This window comes from Limulus polyphemus, unplaced genomic scaffold (assembly GCF_000517525.1).
Source record: "Limulus polyphemus unplaced genomic scaffold, Limulus_polyphemus-2.1.2 Scaffold172, whole genome shotgun sequence".
NCBI lineage: Eukaryota > Metazoa > Arthropoda > Merostomata > Xiphosura > Limulidae > Limulus > Limulus polyphemus.
The window spans coordinates 215,173-221,179 of record NW_013665782.1 but is presented as its reverse complement, the minus strand read 5'-3'; the positions used below and the strand labels follow the sequence as shown (position 1 = coordinate 221,179).

The 6,007-nt window shown below is 32.9% G+C and overlaps 1 long non-coding RNA gene across 1 annotated transcript in view; it reads right to left on the bottom strand.

The window, feature by feature from the left end:
- Positions 1–573: 573 nt before the first annotated feature.
- LOC111084924 overlaps positions 574–6,007 on the bottom strand; it is a 32,162-nt gene continuing 26,728 nt past the window's right edge. The window contains exon 3 of the long non-coding RNA XR_002609809.1: positions 574–606. This is a non-coding gene — a long non-coding RNA (uncharacterized LOC111084924). The remainder of the gene's footprint in view (positions 607–6,007) is intronic.

The window sequence follows — 6,007 nt, the reverse complement described above, 5'->3', positions numbered from 1 at the left end:
CAGGAGATAGGCTTAGTAGATTTGCCTTAAGTATAAAATATAATACTTTTCTTTTTCAACTTGTATGGTTTTTCTAGAACATGCACTCATTGTTTAGTATGTACTAGTGTACTTAGAAAAAGTTCTAATTTGTCAGTTACATCGTCGAATTATTTAATAAACAGATTATAATTGAGCATGGGAAAGTCTGGAATGTTACATTTACAATTTTGATGAGGTTTTAGGCTAAATAATCCTTGATTAATACCTGTACGTCATCACATTAAACAGCATCGATGCCAGTTTAATAATCACAACACAGTGAAACAATATAAGTAGATAACCAGCTAGTTCACCTATAAGCATACAGAACTTTCATTGCCAAATTCAGAAACTTTACTCTGAAAAGAAAGCCAATGTTCTATGAACAACCAAAAGTATTCTACCCTAAGGTACAAATAATCTTTTATTAAAACATAAAACTATAATGTTAAACTTTGTTGACTTGAGTTGCTTCATCATCAAAATTCCCCCCTGGTTCAGTGGTAAGTTTCTTATAACACTAAAGTTTGGAGTTCGACTTCCCGTGGTGGACAGAGCGCAGATACCCCATTGTGTAGATTTGTGCTGAAACAACAATAATTATAAAAACGTTAATATTCTGAAAAAATTCCGATTATTTTTTTTGTAGTTTATCACATAAAATAGGTTTGCAAGGAGTATAAAAGTAAGCTAAAAATCGCAAGGAAACAATAACTAGTATATTAGAACATGCATATTACAATATATATATGTGTGTGTGTGTGTAAATATAGCATAATGAAGGTTTCCTTTTTCTTATTAATTTCTTTCGCTACCTTACAGATGGGGATCATTAATGGAAGGTGCTTTTCATACTTTTTGCAACACACTTTATGTATTTGTCTAGTGTGTGTACGCTTGAGGTTGCACTAAAATTACAAAATCTATTTATATACCATATCAAACCACTAAGAATGCTTTTCTCTGGCGTTCAGTTCACCGGTTAGTAGTTTGTTAAGCCTAAATGTAAAGGTCATCCACATGAAGTAAAAGCTATAATTTAAATTTCCCTAACATTAACTGATAAAATCATTTAACATCCTCTCCAGTGGAAGGTTTATACTTTTATCTTCACAAAATATGCTTAAAATGCAAGTACCAGGATTAAAATTTGTTTCTGTCGGCTCCTACTTTTCACTGCATTTTAAATATAACTTGTTTAAAGTTTTCACTGACAGTATAGGCATAATTTACATGAAAAAAACCAGTTAAACTTGTATTGTTATTAAAAATACACATTTATTGTACAAATTATGTATTTCTCGTATAGTTCTAGTCAACATTTCTACAATCATTTTGTTGCAAGTTATATTACTTTGATGTACGTTGTTCGCTGACGGTTTGACTTCGTTAATGTTAGCAGTTAGTCAAAATCCCACAAGGAAAATTAGTCTTCCAATTTCGCTTCTTACTTTATCATTACTAGCTTCTCTATCCTCTTTTGAGAATAACTGATTTTATTTATCCTTTTTTTCTGCGAAAGATAGATCAACTGTGAAGTTTATTATTGTCGCTGTGTAAAGTGTCATTCAACAACAAAAACTTTTACCACTAAAGGCATCAGAACGATTAGTTAGTGATCAACAAAACAAAAGTTGCATCACAAAAATGTTTAATACAACACAAGTTGTATTGTTTGTATATTTGTAACTAAACTACACAATGGGCTATCTATGATCTATCCACCACGGGAATCGAAACTGGGTTTCTATCGTTGTAAGTCCGAAGACACACCGCTGTGCCACTGGGGTACAGAAGTTGTAATAAAAGAAATGAACCTCTAATCATGGCCCTTGTGTGTCAAAGTGTTCAGTGTGCGAGACTATAGAATCAAGGTTCACTGTTAATGTCTCATTTTCCCTGTGCGTGTGTGTAGGGGGTGGGGGTGAGAAGAGTGACTGTTAAATCCCACTCGTCTGTTATCATAGCCAATAAGTTGACGGTAAGCGCCTGTGACTAGTTTATAATGTGTGGATTTGGGTAAATAATTCTATTATAATTCAATCGACATACATATTTTTTTATTGCTGCTTATTTTTAGTTTAACAATGACTGCATTTTTAATGGGTTATTTTTATTATGTACACTGCTGTGTGACGTAAAGAACGCACCTGTACAATTACTACACCTATTTCCATCATAGGCAAAACTTTGTAGGCTTTATTTTAATAGTGTTAGAACCTTAACAGCAATCTGCAGATCATTCTGAATAACAACTGCCTAATGAAGCTCATCAGGTTAAAAATACCAAGTCTGATTGAAGGAAGATCACGTAAAAGGGTTATTATACATCACGTGAAGAAGTGAAGTCTGTGATGCAAACGCTAAATACAGTATCGGTGGATTAGAGAATCGATAGTTGGAGAACCTGTAGATTACCCACTGGGAATTGAACGACAAGTTGTTTTTGGAAAAAAATAGCTTGTGATTGCACTAAAGTAGTTTATCCCCAAACATTCTTACATAATACTACAAGCTGTTCAGTTGACAACAAAATGAATGTCTTAAATACACAGTGACATCTCATTTAAAAAAGAAACAAATAATAGAAATAATAATATAAAAACGGATATTAAAATATTTATCCACTGGTCTTAAATTTCTTTATCTAAAATACCATTTTAACGTTAAAACCCTATTGCGAAAGTAAAAGAATATAAATCACATTTAATAAAGTGCTGAAATTATTCTTTGCTATGTTTTCTCATTTGTTTGTTGTCAGATAAAATTATATAATAACTTGGCGTATGTTTCATTGGGAATTCAATGTTAATAACAGAGTTAATAAAATGATGGAAACATTATATGCTGCATATTCTTTTTTATCTTCTTGTTAGTTGAAAAATAAAAAATAATCTAGAAGATGTCGCATTAAGACTTGAATTAATTAACTTGTTTTCTCCATTAATAACAGTACATTTTGCCTGTTGTAGGTCACTCCTGTAGAGATCTTTAGCTCAATGCCAGAGCAAGTCCCAACGGCTAGGTTGTAGCGCTCAAAACATTATTTGAAATGTTATTTATATTTAGAAATGTGTAATACGAAAAGTTCTTTGATGCACGAGTCTTGTGTTAGTGAAAATGATCATTTTCTAAGTAGCGTGTATTGATTGGACGTCAAAATGAAACTGGAAATGCTTTGAACAAATAATTTTTGACTGTCGTGACATTTCGTTTCTTTTTGTTTTGTTTTAGTGAAAAGTTTTAGTGTTGCAAGTCCATAAACTTACAGCAAACCTACCAGGCGACAATGACATTTGGTGTCCTCAATAATTTCATTATATGACCTGATTAATATTATGTATAATACAGATTGATAAATCTATATTCTTCATGCTACAATGTTGTGTTGTCGTTATTTGTAACGTCATCTACACACTGAATTCCTCTCTATCATAATATTTTCCTAAACAGAAAATCCATTATCGGGGACGTAACATTCAATCAGGACTCGGTTTTGTCATGAGAAATTTAACTTGATTTACTTTAAAATCTTATCCCTACCAGGAATTTATTTCAAATTCTTACTCCCCCGACCAGGGATTTACTTTAAAATCTTACCCCTACCGGGGATTATTTTTGAGCAAGCATATATTACTGAAATTACGCAAACTAGTTTAATTATAAAAGTAGTAAGAGATTATCATTTTTTACGATGATTTTTCTCATACTAATAAACTACTCTGACGACAAGCAACTAAAATCATACCAGAAACTTACTTTCCTTTTAAGAACAGTTTTATAAGTAATTCATTTCATTGTCAGGATTTTCTTTAAACGAATAAAATCATCACGTGATAAGAAATGCAAATATATTAACTGGCCTACTTTCTTATAGTTTTACATGGTTTTCATGAATGCTTATGAATTAAGCTTGATTTACGATATTTGTATACGTTATCATTCATTACTGCATAAGCATTTTACTAATGAAGAAAAACACATAAGCATTCCACTTTTGAAAAGAAGACAACAATGTAATTTATATGAAATCTGTTCAAGGGAGTAGTGAATTCATGGTACGACTCAATTGAAAAGTACTTAAAAAAATTATCACAGGCCAACTTATTAAGAAAGTTTTTATTTTGTCATAGTACAGCCGGACTTTGTATCAGAAATTCTAAAATTCAAATCTCGAACCACTTTGGAAAGCTGACATCCAACTACATCTGTGTCTCAACTGGATGTGGGGCCCGTGCCACATTTAGTAACTCGAGATCCACACTGAAATAGTACAGTTCAAGCACGAATATACATGTTGCTGTCAAGAAGACGAGAATCCAACACTTCGTGATGGAGAACATATCATACCACACCATAACTTTTGAAGAACCCTGTTCATTTTGCCTATCATTCAATGTGAGCTTATATAACCAAATTTGCTTTTGATGTTGATTTGGTACTGTTGGTGGGTGGTGGTGGTCTTCTACTTCCTTGTGTGTTTGAAATGGAGTTGATACAACATTTATGGCATCAATTCTTCAGCTCGTTTTTTCTTCTGTAGGGCTTGTTGAGTGAAATATTTTCTCTGCATTCTTTTTAATTTTTCTGTTACAATTCCTCTTTTCATGTGTTTTGAGTAATGGTTATTAAAGTACAGAAAACTTGGTAGTTAGTTTTGTTTTAGGACGGTTTGTTGTAATGAGAGGTGTGTATGTGTCGTATTATTATTGATTTAGTGTCTAAGAATACTAAGCTGTTGTCTTGTTCTGAGTGCTGTAAGGTCAACTAAATGTTGGGATGAAAATTACTGAAAAAACGACGTAGTGTTAGTAAGTATTTTAGGCCATGGTTCCAAATATCAAAAATATCATCATATAATTCTACCATATTTATGGTAGTAGGCTAACCCTTTCTGAACATTTTTAAGCATTTGTTTCAAAGGTGACAATAAAAACTACTACCATTATTCTATTACTTATAGCTACTGTCTTAGATTATTGGTATAGTTTATCTTCAAATCTAAAATAATCATTTTAAAGGACGGAAGTAAATATTTCACGAATGTTGGTAAGAAAATGTCCTACAGGTTGATGTTACTCCCTAGGGAAGAAATATAGTCAATCATCTTGCCAATTCCTTCTGATATTAAGATAGATGGGTATAGGTTAACTACATGAAAACTGAATATAATGTAGATGTTTGTCAAACTGTTTCTTTCTTTTTCAGTTTTTCCAAGAATTCATATCTAGATGACAAGATACACAAAGTACAGTTTTAGTAGCTGGTTAACTTACCACGATAATATATGTACTATTTATATGACAGTTTTAGTAGCTGGTTACGTAACCACGATAATGTATGTACTGTTTAAATGACAGTTTTAGTAGCTGGTTACGTAATTACAATAATGTATGTACTGTTTAGGTGACAGTTTTAGTAGCTGGTTAAGTAACCAGGATAATGTATGTACTGTTTAGATGACAGTTTTGGTAGCTGGTTACGTAACCACGATAATATATGTACTGTTTAGGTGACAGTTTTAGTAGCTGGTTGAGTAACCACAATAATGTTTCGGCTGTTGGATTGCAGGTAGAAATAATAGGTCGGTATATTTGATTGTTGTTAAGCGCAAAGCTACACAATGGGCTATGTATGCTGTGCCAATCACGAGTATTGAAACCAAGTTTTTAACGTTATATGCCTTAAGACTGAGCCACTGTGGGGAGATGGGATTATTCTTATTTTGTTGATAATCGATTCACTTGAAAACTCTTTTTCTTTTATATAGATGGAGAAATAGTTGCTTAGCTTCTGGATTTTTTCATCAGCTTTTTAAGAGGTTTACGGACTACCACTCGACTTTTCGCCGCTTGTAGTGGCTAACTTCATCCGCCACTACAAGCCTCAAGCCCGAGTATTCCCTGAACGCACCCGAAGTCTACGAATGGGAGGTACACTCCTCCAACCCAAGTCACTTGAAGACTTTCGCTACCTTCGCCACCCT